At 39.5% G+C, this 23,701-nt stretch overlaps 1 protein-coding gene across 3 annotated transcripts in view; it reads left to right on the top strand.

The window, feature by feature from the left end:
* The window catches only part of LOC113891181 (cytosolic carboxypeptidase 3), an 84,142-nt gene that overhangs the window by 3,058 nt on the left and 57,383 nt on the right, over positions 1 to 23,701 (top strand). The gene's annotated exons all lie outside the window — the stretch shown is intronic.

Raw genomic sequence — 23,701 nt, 5'->3', positions numbered from 1 at the left:
CACAGGTATTTTAAAAAATGGTACAAATGAACTTATTTACAAAACAGAAATAGACTGATAGATTTTTGAAAACAAACATGTTTACCACAGGAGAAATGTGGGGGAGGGATAAATAAGGAACTTGGGCTTACATACATACAGGTATAATGTTCTCAAGGTCCATTCATGTATTTTTGAGGTCCATATTGTTGCAAATGGCCATATCCCATTCATTTTTATGGCTGAGTAATATTTTATTATTATATATATGTATACAGTACATCTTAAATCAGTCATCTATTGATGGGGACTTGGGTAACTTCCAAATCTAGGCTATTGTAAATAGTGCTGCTATGAACACTGGAATGCATGTCTCTTTCTGAATTAGAGTTTTAGTTATTTCTGGATATAAATCCCAGGAATGGGATTGCTGGATCATATGGCTGTTCTATTTTTAGCTTTTTAAGAAACTTTCATACTGTTTTCCATAGTGGCTACACCAATTTACATTCCTACCAACAGTGTATAAGTGTTCCCTTTTCTCCGCACCCTCTCCAGCTTTATTCTTCGCAGACTTTTTGATAGTCATTCTGACCTGTGTTAGGTGATAACCTCATTGTTCTTTTGATTTACATTTCTCTGATATTATCAGTGGTGAGCATCTTTTCCTGTGCCTGTTGGCCATCTGTGTCTTCTTTGGAAAAATATCTATTTAACTGTTCATTTTTTGACTAGATTGTTTGGGGTTCTTTTTGTTTGTTTTTAAATTTTATTGGAATATGGTTGATTTGCAGTGTTGTGTTAGTATCAGGTGTGCAACAAAGTGATTCATTAATACATATACGTATATTCATTTCTTTTTCAGATCCTTTTCTCATAAAGTTAATTACAGAAAATTGAGTAGAATTCCTTGTGTTATACTGTAGGTCTTTGCTGGTTATCTATCTTACATATGATGCGGTCTGTATGTAACCGCAAGTTTCTTATTTATCCCTCTCCCACAACATTTCCCCTGTGATTACCATGTTTGTTTTCAAAATCTATCAGTCTATTTCTGTTTCATAAATAAGTTCATTTGTATCATTTTTAAAAATTAGATTCCACATATTGGTGATACATATGATATTTGTCTTTGTCTGACTTACTTCACGTAGTATAATAATATCTAGGTCCATCCATGTTGCTGCAAATGACATTAATTTGTCCTTTTTTATAGCTGAGTGATATTCCATTGTATATATGTACCACATCTTATCCATTCCTCTGTCGATGGACGTTTAGGTTGCTTCCATGTCTTGGCTATTGTAAATAGTACTGAAATGAACATTGGGGTGCATTATCTTTTCGAATTATGGTCTTTTCTGCATATATGCCCACGAGTGGAATTGCCAGATCATGATGGTGGTGTTGTTCAGTTACTAAGTTCAGTTACTAAGTCCACCTCTTTGTGACCCCATGGACTAAAGCCCGCCAGGCTTCCGTGTCCTTTGCTACCTCCCAGAGTTTGTTCAGATTCATGTCCATTGAGTTGATGATGCTATCTAACCATGTCATCCTCTGCCACCCACTTCTCCTTTTGCATTCAGTCTTTCCCAGCATCAAAGTCTTTTCCAGTGGGTTGACTCTGCATCAGGTAGCCAAATTATTGGCGCTTCAGCTTCAGTCCTTCCAATGAATATTCAGGGTTGATTTCCTTTAGGATTGACTGGCTTGATCTTGTGGTTAAATGGATTCTCAAAACTCTTTTCTAATACAATTTAAAAGCATCAATAGTTCTTCGACACTCAGCTTTCTTATGGTCCAACTCTCACATCCATATTGACTACTGGAAAAACCATAGCTTTGACTAGATGGACCTTTGAGGGCAAAGTGATGTCTTTGCTTTTTAATACACTGTCTAGGTTTGTCATAACTTTCCATCAAAGGAGCAAGTCTTTTAATTTCATGGCTGTAGTCATTATCCACAGTGATGTTGGAGCCCAAGAAAATAAAATCGGTCACTGTTTCCACTTTTCCCCTTCAATTTGCCATGAAGTGATGGGACTGGATGCCATGATCTTAGTTTTCTGAATGTTGAGTTTTAAGCCAGCTTTTTCACTCTCCTCTTTCACCCTTATCAGGAGGCTCTTTAGTTCCTCTGTACTTTCTGCTATTAGAGTAGAATCATCTGCATATCTGAGGTTGTTAATATTTCTTCTGTCATTCTTGATTCCAGCTTGTGATTCATCCAACCTGGCATTTTGCATGATGTACTCTGCATGTGTGTGTGCTAAATCATGTGTGCTAAGTCACTTCAGTCGTGTCTACCTCTTTGCAACCCTGTGGACTGTAGCCCGCCAGGTTTCTCTGTCCATGGGATTCACGCAAGAATGCTGGAATGGGTTGCCATGCTCTTATCCAGATCTTCCTGACCCAGGGATGAAACTCACATCTCTTACAGTCTCCTGCATTGGCAGGCAGGTTCTGTACCACTGGCACATATAAGTTAAATAAACAGGGTGATAATATACAGCCTTATCCTACTCCTTTCCCAATTTTGAACCAATCAGTCATTCCATGTAAGGTTCTAACTGTTGTTCCTTGACCCTCATACAAATTTCTCAGGAGACAGGTAAGGTGATCTGGTATTCCCATCTCTTTAAGAATTTTCCAATTTATTGTTATCTACACAGTCAATGGCTTTAGTGTAATCAATGAAGTGGAAGTAGATGTTTTTCTGGAATTCCCTTGCTTTCTTTATGATCCAGTGAATGTTGGCAGTTTGATCTCTGGTTCCCCTGCCTCTTCGAAACCCAGCTTGTACATCTGGAAGTTCTCAGTTCGTGTACTGCTGAAGCCAAGCTTGAAGGATTTTGAGCATAATCTTACTAGCATGTGAAATGAGCACTAATTGTGTGGTAGTTTGAACATTCTTTGGTACTCCCCTTCTTTGGAATTGGAATGAAAACTGACCTTTTCCAGCCCTTTGGCCACTGCTGAGTCTTCTAAAAATGCTGACATATTGAATGCAGCTCTTTAACAGCATCATCTTTTAGGATCTTAAATAGCTTAGCTGGAATTCCATCACCTCCACTAGCTTTGTTCATGGTAATGCTTCCTAAGGCCCACTAGACTTCACATTCCAGGATGTCTGATTTTAGGTGAGTGAGTGACCACACCATCATGGTTACCTGGGTCATTAAGACATTTTTTTGTATAGTTCTTCTGTGTATTCTTGCCACCTCTTCTTAATACCTTCTGCTGCTGTTAGGTCCTTGCCATTTCTGTCATTTATTGTGCTGTCCTTGCATGAAATGTTCCCTTGATATCTCCAGTTTTCTTGAAGAGCTCTCTAAGTCTTTCCCATTCTATTGTTTTCCTCTACTTTCTTGCAGTGTTCATTTAAGGCCGCCTTATCTCTCCTTACTTTTCTGCTCCATTTTTTCTAAGGGACTCTTGCCCACAGTAGTAGACATAATGGTCACCTGAATTAAGTTCACTCCTTCCCATCCATTTTAGTTTACTGATTCCTAAGATGTTGATGTTCACTCTTGCCATCTCCTTCTTCACCATGTTCAATTTACCTTGATTTGTGGACCTAATATTCCAGATTCCTATGCAATATTGTTCTTTACAGCATAGGACTTTACTTTCACCATCAGACACATCCACGGCTGAGTGTTGTTTCTGCTTTGGCCTGCTGCTTCATTCTTTCTGGAGCTATTAGTAATTGCCCTCGGCTCTTCCCCAGTAGTATAATGGACACCTCTCAACCTGACGGGCTCACCTTCCAGGGTCATAGCTTTTTGCCTTTTCATACTGTCCATGGGTTTCTCTGGGCAAGAATACTGGATGGAGTGGTTTGTCATTCTGTCCTCTAGTGGACCATGTTTTGTCAGAACTCTCCACTATGACCCATCTGTATTGGGTGGCCCCACACTGCATGGCTCATAGCTTCTTTGAGTTATTCAGGCTCCTTCTTCAGGACAAGGCCTGTGATCCATGAAGGGATGCTTGATCATATGGTGGTTCTATTTTTAGTTTTTTATCTCTTTAAGAAAATTAGTGATACCAAGGGAACATTTCATGCAAAGATGGTCACAGTAAAGGACAGAAATGGTATAGACCTAACAGAGGCAGAAGATATTAAGAACAGCTGACAAAAATACACAGAAGAACTATACAAAAAAGATCTTCATAACCCAGATAACCATAATGGTGTGATCATTCACCTAGAGCCAGACATCCTGGAATGTGAAGTCAAGTGGACCTTAGGAAGCATCACCACAAACAAAGCTAGTAGAGGTGATGAAATTCTAGTTAAGCTATTTCAAATCCTAAAAGATGATTCTGTAAAAGTGCTGCACTCAATATGCCATCAAATTTGAAAAACTCAGCAGTGGCCACAGGAATGGAAAAGGTCAGTTTTCATTCCAATCCCAAAGAAAGGCAATGCCAAAGAATGTTCAAACTACTGCACAATTGCCCTTATCTCACATGCTAGCAAAGTAATGCTTAAAATTCTCCAAGTGAGGCTCCAACAGTATGTGGACCGTGAACTTCCAGATGTTCAAGCTGGATTTAGAAAAAGCAGAGGAACCGGAGATCAAATTGCCAACATCCACTGGATCATCTAAAAAGCAAGAGAGTTCCAGAAAAACATCTACTTCTGCTTTACTGACTAAACCAAAGCCTTTGACTGTGTGGATCACAACAAACTATGGAAAGATTCTTAAAGAGATGGAAATACCAGACCACCTGACCTGTCTCCTGAGGAACCTGTATGCAGGTCAAGAAGCATCAGTTAGAACTGGACATTGAACAACAGACTGGTTCCAAATCAGGAAAGGAGTACTTCAAGGCTGTATATTGTCACCCTGCTTATTTAACTTATATGCGGAGTATATCTTGTGAAATGCGGGGCTGGATGAAGCACAAGATGGTTCAAGATTGCTGGGAGAAATATCAATAACCTCAGATATGCAGATGGCACCACACTTATGGCAGAAAGTGAGGAAGAACTAAAAAGCCTCTTGATGAAAGTGAAGGAAGAGAGTGAAAAAGTTGCCTTAAAACTCCACATTCAGAAAACTAAGATCATGGCATCTTGTCCCATCACTTCATGGGAAATAGATGGGGAAACAGTGGCTGACTTTATTTTTTGGGCTCCAAAATCACTCCAGATGGTGGTTGTAGCCATGAAATTAAATGACGTTTGCTCCTTGGAAGTAAAGTTATGACCAATCTTGATAATATATTCAAAAGCAGAGACATTACTTTGCCAACAAAGGTCCATCTAGTCAAAACTATGGTTTTTCCAGTAGTCATGTATGGATGTGAGTGTTGGCCTGTAAAGAAAGCTGAGTGCCGAAAAATTGATGCTGTTGAACTGTGGTGTTGGAGAAGACTTTTGAGAGTCCTTTGGCCTGCAAGGAGATCCAACCAGTCAATCCTAAAGGAAATCAATCCTAAATATTCATTGGAAGGACTGATGCTGAAGCTGAAACTCCAATACTTTGGCCACCTGATGCAAAGAGCTGACTCATTGGAAAAAGACTGATGCTGGGAAAGATTGAAGGCTGGAGGAGAAGGGTATGACAGAGGATGAGGTGGTTGGATGGCATCACCGACTCAATGGACATGAGTTTGAGCAAGCTCCGTGAGTTGGTAAAGGACAGGGAAGCCTGGCATGCTGCTGCAGTCCATGGGGTCGCAAAGAGTCAGACACGACTGATCAGCTGAACTGAGGCTGGAGGCTGAAGCTCTCCATTGCCAGAATGCAAGATCCTGAGCAGACCTTTCTGATAGAAACTTCAGGATACCCCTAGAAGTGTGGGTATCCCTCCACCTCCTGGGAAGACTGGCCCAGACTCAAGAGACACTGTCTGCAAAGAGAGTGATGTGTTTTAATATATGGGGGATTGTTTGTGGTGTAGAATAAAGGCTCAAAGCTTAAGCCGAAGTCATGTCTGAGTGATTAGGGCACAGGATAGAGGAAGTGAATGCCTCCATCATGCCTCTGCAGCCCACCAAGCCTGCTCCTTGGGTCGGGGGGAGCCCAGTCTCAGAGGCCTGAACTTAGTTTCCTGTGATCCAAAAACTGGCGGAGATTAACAGAAGAGTCAAGTAATGAAAACAGTCCCATGTTTACTACAGAATAAAGCAGCAGCTCATCCCTGCTGTCTTAGACGAGTAAGCAAATAATCAGTGCAGGGAGTTTCTGTAATTCTAACATCTCTCTTTAACATCAGTTCAGTTCAGTCGCTCAGTCATGTCCAACTCTTTGCAACCCCATGAATTGCAACAGGCCAGGCCTCCCTATCTATCACCAACTCCCAGAGTTCACTCAGACTCACGTCCATCGAGTTGGTGATGCCATCCAGCCATCTCATCCTCTGTCGTCCCCTCCTCCTCCTGCCCCCAATCCCTCCCAGCATCAGAGTCTTTTCCAATGAGTCAGCTCTTCACATGAGGTGGCCAAAGTATTGGAGTTTCAGCTTCAGCATCATTCCTTCCAAAGAAATCCCAGGGCTGATCTCCTTTAGAATGGACTGGTTGGATCTCCTTGAAGTCCAAGGGACTCTCAAGAGTCCCCACCAGTCTTCTCCAACACCACAGTTCAAAAGCATCAATTCTTCAGCGCTCAGCTTTCTTCACAGTCCAACTCTCACATCCATACATGACTACTGGAAAAACCATAGCCTTGACTAGACGGACCTTTGTTGGCAAAGTAATGTCTCTGCTTTTGAATATGCCATCTAGGTTGGTCATAACTTTCCTTCCAAGGAGTAAGTGTCTTTTAATTTCATGGCATATAATCACATAAATTATGGATTTCCTTGGCAGCCCAGACCATAAAGAATCTTGACTGTATTGTAGGAGACTTCCTAGGTCAGGAAGATCCATTTTGAATTTATTTTTGTGTATGGTATTAAGAGAACTTGCTAATTTCATTCTTTTACATGTAGCTGTCCGGTTTTCCCAGCACAACTTATTGAAGAGATTGTCTTTTCTCTATTGTATATTCTTGCCTCCTTTGTCATAGATTAATTGACCATAAGGGTAGGGGCTCATTTCTGGGTTTTCTGTCTTTTTCCATTGATATACATGTTTATTTTTGTGCCAGTTGTTGTTGAATCGCTAAGTCATGTCTGAAGCTTTGTGACCTCATAGACTGTAGCATGCCAGGCTCCTCTGTCCTCCACTATCTCCCCAAATTTGCTCATATTTCATGTCCATTGGGTCAGTGATGCTATCTAACCATCTCATCCTCTGTTGTCCCTTTCTTGTATTGCCTTCAGTCTTTCCCAGCATCAGCGTTTTGTGCCAGTACCATACTGATTTGTAGTATAGTCTGAAGTCAGGGAGCCTGATTCCTCTACCTCCATTTTTCTTTCTCAGGATTGCTTTGGCTATTTGGGGTCTTTTGTGTTTACATAGAAACTGAAAAAAGTTTTTTCTAGTTCTGTGAAAAACTCCATTGGTAATTTGATAGGGATTGCACTGAATCTGTAGATTGCCTTGGGTAGTATGGTCATTTTGACAATATTGATCCTTCTGATCCAAAAACATCATATATCTTTCCACCTATTTGTGTCATCTTCTGTTTCTTTCATAAGTGTCTAATATTAATAATTTTCAGAGTACAGGTCTTTTGTCTTCTTTGGTAGGTTATTATTTTTGATGTGATGGTAAATGGAATTGTTTCGTTAATTTCTCTTTCTGATCTCTCATTGTTAGTGTATAGGAAATTCTGCAAGATATTTCTGTGTGTTAATTTTGTATACTGCAACTTTACCAAATTCATTGAGCTCTAGTACTTTTCTGGTTGCATCTTTAGGATTTTCTATGTATAGCATCATGTTATCTGCAAACAGTGACGGTCTTACTACTTCTTTCCCAATTTGGGCTCCGTTTTATTTATTTATTTTTTCTTCTTGGATTGCCATGACTAGGACTCCCAAAACTATGTTGAATAAAAGTGGCAGCACTGAACATCCTTGCCTTGTGCCTGATCTTAGAGGGAATGCCTTTAGCTTTTCACCCTTGAGAATGCTGTTAGCTGTGGGTTTGTTACAGAGGCCTTTATTATATTGAGGTAAATTCAGTCTATGCCCACTTTCTGGAGAGTTTTTTTTTTTTTTATTATAAATGGCTGTTAATTTTTTTTAAAATTTTGTCACTTTTTCTGCTTCTATTGAGATGATAATTTTTATTCTTCAGTTTGTTAATGTGGTGTATCACACTGCATTATTACAGTGTGAAGAATTGCAGATATTGAAGAATTTTTGCATTCCTGGCATAAATCATGGTGTATGATCCTTTTAATATATTGTTGGATTTGGATTGCTAGTATTTTGTTGAAGATTTTCACATATGTGTTCATCAGTACTATTGGCCTGTAATTTTGTGTGTGAGGGGTGTGTGTGGGTGGGTGTGTGTGGTGTCTATGTCTGGTCTTGGTATCAGAGTGATGGTGGTCTCAGAATGAGCTTGGGAGTGTTCCTTCCTCTGGAATTTTTTGAAAGAGTTTCAGAAGGATAGGTGTTAACTTTTCTAAATGTTTGATAGAATTTGCCTAAAGATAATGGAAGTCATCTGCTCCTGGACTTTTGTTTGTTGGAAGTTTTTAAATCACTGTTTCAATTTCAGTACTTGTATTGGTCTGTTTATATTTTCTGTTTCTTCCTGGTTCAGTCTTGGAAGGTTGTACCTTTCTAAGAATTTTGTCCCTTTCTTCTAGGTTGTCTGTTGTATTGGCATATAGTTGTTTGTCATCGTCTCTTACGTACCTCTGTATTTCTGTAGTGTCTGTTGTGACATCTCCTTTTTCATTTCTAATTTTATTGATTTGAGCCCTCCTTTTTTTCTTGATTAGTCTGGCTAAAGATTTATCAATTTTGTTTATCTTTTCAAAGATCTAGCTTTTAGTTTTGTTGACCTTTTCTGTTGTTTTCTGTGTCTCTGATTCATTTATTTCTGCTCTGATCTTTATGATTTCTTCTACTAACATCAGGTTTTGTTTGTTCTTGTTTCTCTAGTTGCTTTAGGTGTGAGGTTAGGTTGTTTGAGATTTTTATTGTTTTCTGAAGTAAGACTGTATTGCTGTAAACTTCCCTCTTAGAACAGCTTTTGCTGCATCCCATAGGTTTTGGAATGTCATGTTAAACTGATAGTCATACGAGTTTAAAGAAAGAAAGAAGAAGAAAGCAAGTTGCTTCAGCATGTCCGACTCTGCAATCCTATGGACTGTAGCCCGTCAGGCTCCTCCATTCATGGGATTTTCCAGGCAGGAATACTGAAGCGGGTTGCCATTTCCTTCTCCAGGGGATCTTCCTGGCCCAGGGATCGAACTCAAGTCTGCCACATTGTACCATCTTCGCCACCAGGGAATCCCCGTACAAGTTTAAACACAGTCTAAAGGAGCTAAATTTTTATACTCTCTTGCCAGCATTTTATGATTCTGATGTTGTGTTTTATATCCTCATGCTTATCCTTTTAGTATTAATTATAGTTATAATAGATTTTGCAGGATTTTTGGATTGTTTTTAGTTTATGTACTGGCTTATTTAAGTGATCTTCAGTCCTTTTGTATATTTGCCTTTCCTGTCGTGATTTTCCCTGTCCTACAGATACTTGCTTCTTTTCTATCAGAGAAGACCTTTCAATATTCCTTTTAGTTTAGACTTAGTGTTGCTGTATTCTTTTAGTTTTTGCTTGTCTGAGAAATCATTTCTCTCTCCATCTATTCTAAATGATAATCTTGCTGGTGGAGTATCCCAGGTTACAGGATTTTCTCTTTCAGGACTTTGGCTATATCATGCCACTCCCTTCTGACCTGCACAGTTTCTGCAGAGAAATTAACCTTATGGGGGTTCCCTTGTAACTGACTGTTTTTCCCTTCCTGCCTTTAGAATCTTCTCTTTGTCTCTAACTTTTGCTGCTTTAATTATAATATGTCTTGATATAGATCTGTTTGTGTTCCTCTTGTTTGGGACCCTTGGTGCTTCCTGTACTTGAATATCTGCTTCCTCCTCTAGATTTCAGGAAGTTTCAGCCATAATTTCTTCAAATACATTTTTGATCCCCTTTCCTCTCTCTTCTCTTTCTGGAGCCCCTTTTATACATAGGTTGGCACTGTTTATATTATTCCATTAAGTCTTGTATGTTGCTTTTTTTTTTTTTGTCTTTCTGTCTGCTATTCTAGCCCAGATGGTAAAGAATCTGCCTGCAATGCAGGATACCTGGGTTTGGTCCCTGGGTCAGAAAGATCTCCTGAAGAAGGGAATGGCAACCCACTCCAGTATTCTTGCCTAGAGAATTCCAGAGACAGACCAGGGGGTCACAAAGAGTTGGACACTACTGAGTGACTAACACACACTTGCTCCTGTTCTGATTGAGTAATTTCCGTTATCCCACCTTCCAAATCACTCGTTCATTCTTCGGTGGCACTTAGTCTGCTATTCATTGCTTCTGGATTGGCTTTCATCTTGGCAGTTGAATTAGCTAATTTTAATTGATTCATCTTTGTAGTCTAGTTCCTTGTTCCAGTGATTTGCATTTCTAATGATAATCTTTCTTAATTTCTTTACCATTTTTATAACTTCCTTTTTGAACTTGGAGCTTGGTCACTTGACCCCTTGATAAGTGAAGAGGTGTGATTGGTTTCGTAGTGTCTAGAGGCTGTGCTCCATGTAGGCTAGGGTTTCATCTTTCTTTGTGGTTGTCATTGCCTCGTTGGGTTCTGTCTGCTCCCCGGTTTTGGGAATAGAAGTCCTGAGGGTTGGGTCGGATAAGCCTCCATTGAGTGTATGCCCCTTCCCAAAGGAGGTGATTGCTGAAGCAGGTGTGCTCCTGTGGTCACAATGCACCTGTGCATCACTTGTGTAAGTATCCACAGTTCTTCTCAGAAGCAGCTCAAAGTCATATCCCTTTGCCCATTGTGTTTGTCCCAGATACAGTACACGGTTGTGGTGTGGAGTGGACTGGGGCTGAGGATGTGGACATTGTGGCTGCAGGAACTGAGGTGGCTGTGCTGCCGCCTTGGGACTTGGGCTGCCTCTGTGGCACACTTCTCCCTGGACCTGTCTGCTCCGCATCTGGCGCTGAGCTGCAGCGTTGGGTGGACGGAGCCCGAGCGCAGTCACTGGGAAACAAGTTGTGGCATATTCTTGACCATGGCCTGTGTACCCAAGGTTTAGCACTTAGCTGCTTCACACATTCTTGTGGCACTGCCTGGTGTGTACACACTAACAGTGCTCTTCACAGTTCTGCCAGCATCACACCCAGGCACCCTGGTCTGATTCTGTGTAGTTAGACGAAATCTTTGCCCTTATCTGATGCCAGGTTGTAGTATGGAGTGAGTGGGGACAGGGTGCTCACCCCTTCGGTTTGGAAAGTGCAGCAAGGCAGCAGCTGCCAGTGCAAGGCTCTCTCCACCCTGTCAACCAACTCATGTGCACCCCTCACAAGTAGAGTCTAGGTTCCTCCAGCCCTTTTCTCTGTCTCAGTGGATTTCCCAGCAGGCAAGGGGGCTTGTCTCCTTGTGCAGGACCCAGGACTGGGATGCCCTGATTGTGAGTCTGTCTGCTCCCTCCCCAGGGTAAGGGTCTGCACATGCAGCATTCTCTTCCTTACAGATCCCTCTCAGAGGCACAAGTCCTACCTGACTTGGTGCCCTTTTTATCTGTCTTACTGAGTTACATGAAGGTCTTTATTGCTGCTTTAGTTGTATAGGAGACCTTCTGCCAGTTTCCAGTTAGTTTTCTCTGAGAATTGTGCCAGATGGAGGTTTTCTTAAATGTATTTGTTGGGAGGGGTGAGCACCTCATGGTCCTACTTTGTCATCTTGATCTCCCCCTGAAGTTCAAACTTTTAAGGTTTGTTTGATTTTTATATAAACTAAATGAAAGTGGTCATTATAGAGGACTTCACCTAACATAAGAATTTACCTTGACATTGCATTTTTTTTTTTTTTTTTTTTGTCCATGCTGTGTGGTGGCATGCAGGATCTTAGTTCCCTGACCAGGGATCCAAATCATGCCCCCTGCACTGGGAGCATAGTCTTAACCACTGGAATGCCAGAAAAGTCCACTTTGACGTTTCTTTAAATAATCAGTCCTTTAAATGCAACTATAATATGATTCAAATTTTAATTTTACTAAACATTATATTCTGGAAATACATCCTTATGTAAAATGAAGTATGCCTGTGTGAAGAGTTTCTATAATAAAGTCATTCATTTGCAAATGTACATGTATATGACCATCTTGATGTATACTTGATTTAAAAAATTTTTACACTGTTTTAGAGCACTTTCAAATATACATTAAAATATTTCTTCTAAATATTCACATGTCAGAGATATTCTGAAATTGAAGATAGGTTTTTATCTTTATTTGATCATTTTCACCACCATCCTAAAACAGATCTTCCTTTTTGAGATAACCACTGTTCTCAGTTTGGCATGTATCCTTCTAGACCTTTTTCTTTTCATTTGTATACATACCTATACCCATTCTTATAGAAAATTTATAGTACTATTTTTCAGACTTCTTCCCCCACATTTTTCTCTTTAAAATTTTGCCTATCTGTTGGAAGAAAGACAGTAACTCACTATTTTAGCTAACGTTTCTTGATTGCTACAGAAATTGAGGATTGTTGCCTATGCTTGACTGTTTATATCTACCTTATTATGAATTGCCCATTCGTGACGATTCTTTGTTAACTTTGTTTACGTTGTTTCTGTTACTTAGAATTATTTTGATGGTAAGTTTATTGTTACTTATTTATGGCTCTTTATTTTTATATCTGTTTAAAAGCTACAAAGACCTTCTCTATGCCAAGATCATGAATATAATCTTCTAAATTTCCTCTAAGTCCTTTTACCTACTTGTTTGAATTTTTATATTTAATTTCTATATGAATTTACAAAATAGTGAGAGGTACAAACCTAATTTTATTTTCTAACTCATAAATAGCTACCTTGTCATTTTTGAGTCATACTGTAAATTAGACAAAATGTCGTCTGTTCACACAATGGAATGCTAGATGATTAATAACTGTTGGGTAAATGGATCCAAGTAAAAGTCCTGAGAAGTAGCAAGGGAAGGTAATATTATCCCTTATTTGCATGTAGTAAGATTTATGTTCAAAGAGGCTGCATTGGCCAACCAAAATCATATAAAAACAGAGTGGTAGAATAGAACTCAGTTTGTCTGACTCCTAGTCCAATTGGTATATCTGCTGCTGCTGCTGCTAAGTCGCTTCAGTCATGTCCAACTCTGTGTGACCCCATAGACGGCAGCCCACCAGGCTCCTCTGTCCACAGGATCCTCCAGGCAAGAATACTGGAGTGGGTTGCTATTGGTATATCTGCTGTCGTACAAAAAATAGCCAAGAATTAAATCTAAAAACCCACATTTCAGAGGTGAAAGAGCAAAGGAGTCAGTGAGACAAAATGGAGAACCAAGTATGTGGAAAATAAAAGAAAACTAGGAAGTATAGCATCATTAAAAAAACAAGGGAACAGAGCTTAAAGAGGGATGATTATCAACATCACGTTGATGGTCCATAATTATCCCATAAAAAGATGGCCACTGCATTACCTACTTGGAACAACCCTATTGTACTTTATGCAAATATGTTCCTGGGGTTATATCACATAGTGACCCTGAAATGAGAATTGAGATCTTGTATCTCAGAGTTCACTAGCAAGCTCTGAGAATATAGTTCCAGTAGGTAGTCAGGAATTAAGGTCAGTGTGTGTCTTTTAATGCATTAGACAAATGTTGCAGCCTCAGTTTGATTAAGTTTAAGAAGGCTTAGCCATAGACAGTTTGCTAGAAAAATCATAAGAAACAAGTATTTTTAGAGTAGCAGTGAGAATTTAGCGTAAATTAATAGTATATAAGGTCAACAGATATTTTCTAGCTATTATGAAAATTATTTTAAAATTTCATTAATCTTTTTTTAATGCCATGAAATATAACATTTTATAACAATATCCACAAGTATTCATAAATTAATGTTATTAGAAAAAATAGACTATGTAAAATAATTATAGGAATTGGGGTTTATCCTTCTTATCACTCATGATTGTATTTGAATCCTTTTTCAGCTGACTCTATTAGTGACCCATTTTTCCCCCGGACTACACAGATACTGTTGGAATATCAGCTAGGGAGATGGGTGCCACGTCTTCGTAAACCACGAGATTTATATGGTGTCTCGTCTTCTGGTCCGCTGAGCCCAACACGGTGGCCATACCACTGTGAGGTCATTGATGAAAAAATCGAACATATTGGTATGTTCTTAGCAAGTTTTGGGGATTCAAACATTGGCAGACTTACTGTGCCAAACTTGACTTCAGTAAAAACACTCTTGGTATTAAACAGTATGTTCCAGCAAAAATATAACACAAACCATGTATATAATTTTTAATTTTTTAGTAGTTACATTTAAAAAGATAAAGTGAAATCGACTTCAAAATATATTTTATTTATTCCAAATATATTTAAAATATTTTACATTTTTTAATGTGAAGTCTTTGAAATCTAGTCTATATTTATACTTACTTTTCAGTTCCATTTTTTCCACATCCTCGTCAACACTGTCTTTTGGTTTTTGGATAATAGCCATTGTCAACTTAAAAAAGTAGTCACAACCTAGAAGGTGAGAGTTATGTTTTATTTGGTGGGAAATTTTTAGGACTTCAAGCTGGGGAGACGGCATCTCTAGTAACCCTGAGACAGCTGTTCCAAGGGGGCAGGGGGAGGAGTCTGGTTATACAGAAGTTTGCAGCAAGGGGCAGGTAGTCTGAACATCAAAAGATTATTGTTAATTAAGGAAAACCAGATTATCTCAAGGAATTTAGTGCTTTTCTATGTATGGGCTTAGTGAAATCATTTTCATATTGAAATCTTTTTCTAAGTCTGGGCTTATTAAAATCATTCCTTTCATATGCATGTCAGCTATCTGGGGCCAGCATCCTACAATTTGATTACTCACATCCTTAGTTCCTTGCTGTGACATCGTTGTGTATTGATAGGGCAGAAAATACTCCATTTCTCCATACCATCCTAACATGTATAAGATGATGTCTCACTGTGGCTTTGATTTACAATTCTCTAAAGATTTTTGATGTTGACAATGCAATCTTTATCAAAATTTTACAATGGTATTTTTTAATAGAAATAATAAACAACTCTAAAAATTCAGATGGAACCACAAAAGGCCACAAATAGTCATATCAGTCTTGAGAAAGAAGAACAAAGCTGGAGACATCACACATTCTGATTTCAAAATATATTACCAAAAAACTACAGTAACAAAAACAGTATGTCACTGGCATAAGGACACAAATATAGGCCTATGGAACAGAATTGTTGTTTAGTCACTAAGTCATGTCCAACTCTTTGTGACCCCATGGACTATAGCCTGTCAGGCTCTTCTGTCCATGGGATTTCCCAGGTAAGAATACTGGAGTGGGTTGCCATTTCCTTCCTCCAGGGGATCTTCCCTACCCAGGGATCAAACTTGGGTCTCCGGCACTGGCAGGCAGATTCAGACTCCAGAAATAAATCCATGCATATATGCCAACTGATATTTAACAAGAGTGCCAAGAATCCACAATGAGGGGGAGAGAGTCTGTTTAAAAATGTTGAGAAAATTGGACGTCAACATGCAAAGGAATGAAATTGGGACTTTATCTTATAAAAAGTCAACTTAAAACAGACTAAAGACAAACTTAAGGTCTGAAACTGTAAAACTGCTAGAAAAAAAACAAGAGGGAAGCTTCATGACATTGTTCTTGGCAGTGATATCATGGGTATGACAGGAAAAACACAGGCAACAAAAGCAAAAAGAGACAAATGGAAATATACATCAAACTAAAAAGCTTCTGCACACAAAGGAAATAATCAAAATCATTAAAAGGCAGTTTGTGGAATGAGGAAAAATATTTGCAAAACATATTTGATAAGGGTTAATCCATTGTGGCTCAACTGGTAAAGAACCTGCCTGCAATGTGGGAGACCTGGGTTTGATCCCTAGGTTGGGAAAGAGGCTACCCACTCCAGTATTCAGGCCTGGAGAATTCCATGCAAAGACTAGGACACAACTGAGTGACTTTCACATCACAAAATCTCTACAATATGTAAGAATTTCTGTAGCTCAATAAGAGAATAATAACCAGACTAAAAGATGGGCTAAGAATTTAAATAGACATACAAATGAATAATATTTACTGACTTTTTATGTGAACTGTTTGATAAAAATACTTTGCCCATTTTGTTGTTGGTTGTACTTTTCCTTTTCTTCTTGGTCTGTAAATGCTACCTACATATTCAGGAGGTTGGCTTGCTGCTGCTGCTTCTGCTAAGTCGCTTCAGTTGTGTTCAACTCTGCAGCCCCATAGACGGCAGCCCGCCAGGCTCCTACATTCAGGCAACAATACTGGAATGGGTTGGCTTACTATGTCATAGACCTGGCATTCTTTTCTTCTTAGTTTGTCACTTTATCATTCAGAAATTTTTAATTTTTATATAATCAGTATGTCTACTGTTTTTCTATGACTTCTGGGTTTTGAAATTTTCGTGTCTCTCTCAACACTTTTTTTGGTGGTTTTTTCACAGAGTGCCAGGCTAGGCTCCCTGTGTTATACAGCAACTTCTTACCAACTATCTGGGAAAGACTGAAGGCAGGAGAAGGGGATGACAGAGGATGAGATGGTTGGATGGCATCACTGACTCAATGCACATGAGTTTCAATAAGGTCCGGGAGTTGGTGATGGACAGGGAAGCTGGCTTGCTGTAATACATGGGGTCGCAAAGAGTTGGACACAACTGAGCAACTGAACTTAACTGAATGGCTAGTATATTTCAAAAACAATTCAGATTAATAGTCAGTGGGTGCCGGGGACCAGCCCCGGCTGATCCAGGGAATTCGAAGCGGGGACGGCGTCGGCGAAGATCAGGAAACAATTGCTTAATTAAACGTTAATTAAGGATATAAAGAGTAATAGAATGAGGATAGCTCAGTAGGAAAATTCAGTGGAGAAAAGAGGCTGAAATAAGGATAGCTCAGTGAGGAAATTCAGTGTAGAAAAGAGGCTGAATAATTCAGCCAGAAGGTAAGAGAAAGAACGACATGGTGAGACCAAGTTTCGGTGAACAAGGCCCGCACTTTATTTTCCAAAGTAGTTTTTATACCTTAAGTTATGCATAGAGGATAATGGGGGAAGGGGTAGAGTCATGCAGTAAGCCAGGCTTTCTTCCTGCAAACATATCATATGCAAAAGTTTAGGTGATTTGCATCATCTTCTGGCCCGGAGGCCTTTTTCTCTAAAGGTGATTATTCTCAAGTCAGGCGCCAGCCTCCAAAAAGCATTAGATAAAGTTGCATTCCTACAGAGCAAAGGTGTGGTGGGCTATAACAAGAAAAAGAATTAACTCAAGGGTCCCAGGTTACAAACATTAAAGCTATTACTTACACCAACTATATTAATCAATACACTGCCAGGGACACAGCAGGTAAGGGATATGGAAACTTAGCAGCAAACATTGGCTCAACAAGTGAAAATCCCTTCACCAATACAATTTCTAATCAATCTTTTAACTACTCAAAAGAATCTGTGTTTAGACAGTTTAGAACATCTCCTGCCTCTCACAGTTGGGAGGCTCTGAACAATCACATGTGGCCGGAAAAACCTATTCAGGCAGGCTAGAGGATTTCCAAAGGAGTTTGTAGGTTAAACACTGTCACACCCAGGAATTATTAACTGGAGCTGTAAGCTAACTCTTTTTTCAGAGAGGTCGTGGGGGACAGCCCCCCGTAAAGTCAGAGGTGTAGGTGAAAGCACAAAGCAGAAAGTAGGCAGACTCTGGCTTTGGGGGTAGATTGCTCGAGAATTTCCAGGGAGACTCCTGAGGCTTGATCCCGCCTTTGCGTATGCCAAGCCTCCTTCCTCATGACCTTTGCCAGAGGCGCTCGCTCCCCGCAAGTGGGATCTGGTTGTTATGGTTCCTGAGGTAATGGTTGTTAGGATGATGATAATGTGATGGGATTTATTAGTACAGGAAGGGTATAAACCAACATTTTAGGGATGGGCCTAATGGCTCATTTAGCTGACTTTCCTATAGAATATGGTATTATGTGGTAGCAGAAAGAATTTTGAATTCTTAAGGGTAGGTTCAATTCCTATGATTCTAAAGGTAAGAGAATTTAAACCTCTATTTACTCTATCAAAGTTACTTTTATCAGACATACTTCTTATGTTTATGGAGGGATGCTTGGTATTGTAGAAGCCTGATATTATAATGGGTAATGAGACATGTCATATGATTTGGACTAGCGTTAGATGGCATCACGAACTCAGTGGACATCAGTTAGAGCAAATTCTGGGAGATATTGAAGGACAGGGAAGCCTGTTGTGCTGCAGTTCATGGGTTTGCAAAGAATTGGATACAACTTAGCAACTGAACAACAACAAGTGTTAGCAGTATGAAATTTTTTTTCCAGATTCATAGGAAAAGATTGTTAGTGATAGTGTTCTGATAATGAAGTTGGTTGTGTATAGATCTGGTATATAGGGCTATGGAGTGCTCCTAGCAACAGGATTATTGTGAAAATGTTTATTCTGATAATGTCTGCTTAAGAAAAATACAACAAATTTATCTGCTGCATATTCTACGTTGAAACCTGATAAAGTTCAGAGTTTTCTGTTAAGTCAAAAAAAAAAGCTCAGTTAGTTTCTGCTAGAGTAGAAATAAATCATATAGCTAGGGGTCATGATGGGAAGATTATTTGTAAATGTTCTTGTGTTGTGATGAGGGTTTTAAGGGTGAAAGATCTATTTATTAAGAGAACGTATAAAAGAATAATTCGGAGAAGGCAGTGGCAACCCACTCCAGTACTCTTGCCTGGAAAATCCCATGGACGGAGGAGCCTGGAAGGCTGCAGTCCAAGGGGTCACTGAGGGTCGGACACGACTGAGTGACTTCACTTTCACTTTTCACTTTCATGCATTGGAGAAGGAAATGGCAACCCACTCCAATGTTCTTGCCTGGAGAATCCCAGGGACGGGGGAGCCTGGTGGGCTGCCGTCTCTGGCGTCGCACTAAAGTGACTTAGCAGCATAAAAGAATAATTACTAGTGTTACTTCATATGAAATTGTGCTGCTGCTCATCAGGCTCCGATTAAGTATTTTGAGTTGGAAGCCCATCCAGCTCATAAGGTGGAGTTTACAGCTAGGCTTGTTATAACTATATATAATACTCCTAGACTTATATTAATGAGGGGGGTAGGGAATAGCTAGGGGGATTCACATGATTAGGGTTAGAGTTAGGGCTAGGATTGGTACACATGGTGAATATGGAAATGGAGGGTGCAGCTGGTCATAGTGGTTCCTTAATGAATAAAATGACTGTTCAGCGGTGGGTTGTAACAGACCACATGGTCCTGTGATATTTGACTCTTTTTAGTTGCATATAACCTATATTTTTCATTCAATTAATGTTAGGAATGCTATGACTGAAAGAAGAGGATAACAAGTATTAATATATTAATTATAAACATTTTGTTAGGGAGAAGATTTGAATCTCTGGCTTTAAGTTTTATACAATTTCTGGGTTCTGCCACCTTAACAAACCCTGGTCTTGGGTAGATGTTTTGTATCTGTTAAGTTGAGACTGTGTCATTAACTAGTTTTAACATAGTTTTTAAAGTAGACCTTATTTCTCTTGTTCTTTCATACTGGAAAGTGAAGTCGCTCAGTCGTGCCCGACTCTTAGCGACCCCATGGACTGCAGCCTACCAGGCTTCTCCGTCCATGGGATTTTCCAGGCAAGAGTACTGGAGTGGGGTGCCATTGCCTTCTTCTTCATACTGGAAGAAGTATATAATAGATAGAAACCAACCTGGATTACTTCAGTCTGAACTCAGAGATGACAGAGGATGAGATGGTTGGATGACATCACTGACTCAGTGGACATGAGTTTGAGCAAGCTCCGGGAGTTGATGATGGACAGGGAAGCCTGGCATGCTGCAGTCCATGGGGTCACAAAGAGTCGGACACGACTGAGCAACTGAACTGAACTCAGATCATGTAGGATTTTAGTTGTTGAACAAATGGACCTTTAATGGTGGTTACACCATTGGGGTGTCCTGATCCAACATCAAGGTTCTAAACCTAGTATTATTTATACTAGGTATATCAAGCCTGGCTGTAAACATCAAGGTCGATATGAACTCCAGAATAGGATTTTACTGTTATCCCTATGCTAACTTGTTCTGATGGTCAGTTTTTTACATCAGTAAGTCATAATATGTTTTGACTGGTAAGTCTAGACTTTAAACCCTTAGAGGCTTTTTTGTTCTCCAGGGTCACCACAACCAAAATTGTCCACCTATATAAATTTTTGTTATCTCTCGGTGGTTTAGTTATTTTTGTTGTTGTTGATAAAGCTCCATAAGACTTTCTCATCTTGTTTTGTTATTCCTCTTTCTTCACAGGAAGGTCAGTTTCACTGATTGAAACTAAGAGACGGTAAAACCCTCGTGTGGCCATTCATACACGTCCTTATTTAGAGAACAAATGATTATGCTACCTTGGCCTGGTCAGGATGTTAACAGTTGTCACTGGGCAGGCAGTGCCTCTAATACTGGTTATGCTAGAGGTGATGTTTGGTCAACAGGCAGGGTTTGTGTTTGCCAAGTTCCTTTTACTTTTTTAAAATCTTACCTTGGGTGCCTGCCTATATTGGATTAACAGTATATTTGACAAATAGTTTAATGTTGAGTTGTATTAATATTTCAGTTCAGTTCAGTCACTCAGTAGTGTCCGACTCTTTGAGACCCCATGAATTGCAGCACGCCAGGCCTCCCTGTCCATCACCATCTCCCGGAGTTCACTCAAACTCACGTCCATTGAGTCAGTGATGCCATCCAGCCATCTCATCCTCTCTCGTCCCCTTTTCCTCCTGCCCCCAATCCCTCCCAGCATCAGAGTCTTTTCCAGTGAGTCAACTCTTCACATGAGGTGGCCAAAGTACTGGAATTTCAGCTTTAACATCATTCCTTCCAAAGAAATCTCAGGGCTGATCTCCTTCAGAATGGACTGGTTGGATCTCCTTGTAGTCCAAGGGGCTCTCAAGAGTCTTCTCCAACACCACAGTTTAAAAGCATCAATCTTCGGTGCTCAGCTTTTTCACAGTTCAACTCTCACATCCATACATGACTACTGGAAAAACCATAGCCTTGACTAGACGGACCTTTGTTGGCAAAGTAATGTCTCTGCTTTTCAATATGCTATCTAGATTGGTCATAACTTTCTTCCAAGGAGTAAGCGTCTTTTAATTTCATGGCTGCAGTCACCATCTGCAGTGATTTTGGAGCCCCCAAAAATAAAGTCTGACACTGTTTCCACTGTTTCCCCATCTATTTCCCATGAAGTGATGGGACCAGATGCCATGATATTCGTTTTCTGAATATTGAGCTTTAAGCCAACTTTTTCACTCTCCTCTTTCACCTTCATCAAGAGGCTTTTAGTTCCTCTTCACTTTCTGCCATAAGGGTGGTGTCATCTGCGTATCTGAAGTTATTGATATTTTTCCCAGCAATCTTGATTCCAGCTTGTGCTTCTTCCAGCCCAGCGTTTCTCATGATGTACTCTGCATATAAGTTAAATAAGCAGGGTGACAATATACAGCCTTGACATACTCCTGGGTCCTGAAATAAGACCCAGGTGCCTGATAAAGTTAATAGAAACCCATAAATTATGGACCTGGAGCAAGAAGAGGGACATCTTATTCCATTTATTTCAGAGTAAGTTGTAGCCATTCTTACATTTCACCTCTAAAGTTCAGTCTTTGTAATTCTTTTTTTATTTTGAGCTAAATTCTACATTCAATGAAATATACAAACCTAAGTATATCTGTCTGTGAATTTTAACAAATGCATACATCTGTGTAATCCAAACCCCTACCACAGTATACAACAATGTCATTGCAATCACTTGGAGAATTTAAATACTTAGGTTTGAATTTAACAAAACACCTTTAATACTTGTATGCTTAAAACTACACAATACTAATGAAAGGCATCAAAGAAGATGTCAATAAATCTCAAGAAATACACCATGATCATTGATTGGAAAACCCAATCTAGTAAAGGTGTCAGTTCTTCCCAAATTAATATACAGTTTCCAGGCAATTCCTGTCAAGACTTTTTGAAGATATAGACAGATTTATATGGAAAGGTAAAATAACTAGAATAGTTAGAATAATTTGAAAGGAAGTATAAAGTGGGAACAATCAGCTTACCTGATTTCAAGACCTTTTATGTAGCTACAGTGGTCACAGCCTTGTGGTATTAGTGAAGGGATATATGTATAGAGAGATTAGTGAAACAGAACAGAGACTAGATGCTTTTCCCTATAAGATCAAAGACAAGACAAGGATATCTGCTTTTGCCATTTATATACACATATTTGCAATGTGACTAAATTTGATACTTACCTTGCACCGTATTAAAAAAATTAATTCAAAATGGATGAGGAACTAAATGTAAGAGCCAAAACTATAAAGCTTTTAGAAAAAAAAAACATAGAGCTAAATCTTTATGATCTTGGATTTGGCAATGGATTCTTAGTTAGAAGATGAAAAGTATAAGCCACAGAAACAAGAAAAATGAATAAACTGGATTTTATCAAAACTTAAAACTTTCATTCTACAAAGGAAACTATCAAAAACAAAGAAGTACCTAAAGAATGGAAGAAAATATTTGCAAACAATTATATCTGATAAAGGACTTGTAAAGAACATACAGAACTCTCATAACTCACAGTAAAAGACAACCCAGTTTAAAAGTGGCAAGGGATCTGAACAGACATTTCTCTAAAGAAGAACACATGAAAAGATGTTCATCATCTTTAGTGACTTCAGTTCAGTTCAGTTGCTCAGTCGTGTTTGACTCTTGGAGACCCCATGAACTGCAGCACGCCAGGCCTCCCTGTCCATCACCAACTCCCAGAGTTCACTCAAACTCATGACCATTGAGTCGGTGATGCCATCCAGCCATCTCATCCTCTCTCGTCCCCTTCTCCTGCCCCCAATCCCTCCCAGCATCAGAGTCTTTTCCAATGAGTCAACACTTTGCATAAGGTGGCCAAAGTACTGGAGTTTCAGCTTTAGCATCAGTCCTTCCAAAGAACACCCAGGACTGATCTCCTTTAGAATGGACTGGTTGGATCTTCTTGCAGTCCAAGGGACTCTCAAGAGTCATCTCCAACACCACAGTTCAAAAGCATCAATTCTTCGGCGCTCAGCTTTTTCACAGTCCAACTCTTACAGCCATACATGAACACTGGAAAAACCATAGCTTTGACTAGATGGACCTTTGTTGGCAAAGTAATGTCTCTGCTTTTCAATATGCTATCTAGGTTGGTCATAACTTTTCTTCCAAGGAGTAGGCATCTTTTAATTTCATGGCTGCAATCACCATCTGCAGTGATTTTGGAGCCCCCCAAAATAAAGTCTGACACTGTTTCCACTGTTTCCCCATCTATTTCCCATGAAGTGATGGGACCAGATGCCATGATATTCATTTTCTGAATATTGAGCTTTAAGCCAACTTTTTCACTCTCCTCTTTCACTTTCATCAAGAGGCTCTTGAGTTCCTCTTCACTTTCTGCCATAAGGGTGGTGTCATCTGTGTATCTGAGGTTATTGATATTTCTCCCCTCAA

Source organism: Bos indicus x Bos taurus, chromosome 4, assembly GCF_003369695.1.
Source record: "Bos indicus x Bos taurus breed Angus x Brahman F1 hybrid chromosome 4, Bos_hybrid_MaternalHap_v2.0, whole genome shotgun sequence".
In the NCBI taxonomy this organism is placed as follows: domain Eukaryota; kingdom Metazoa; phylum Chordata; class Mammalia; order Artiodactyla; family Bovidae; genus Bos; species Bos indicus x Bos taurus.
The sequence above is the reverse complement of the archived record's forward strand: the minus strand, read 5'-3'. Positions and strand labels throughout refer to the sequence as shown.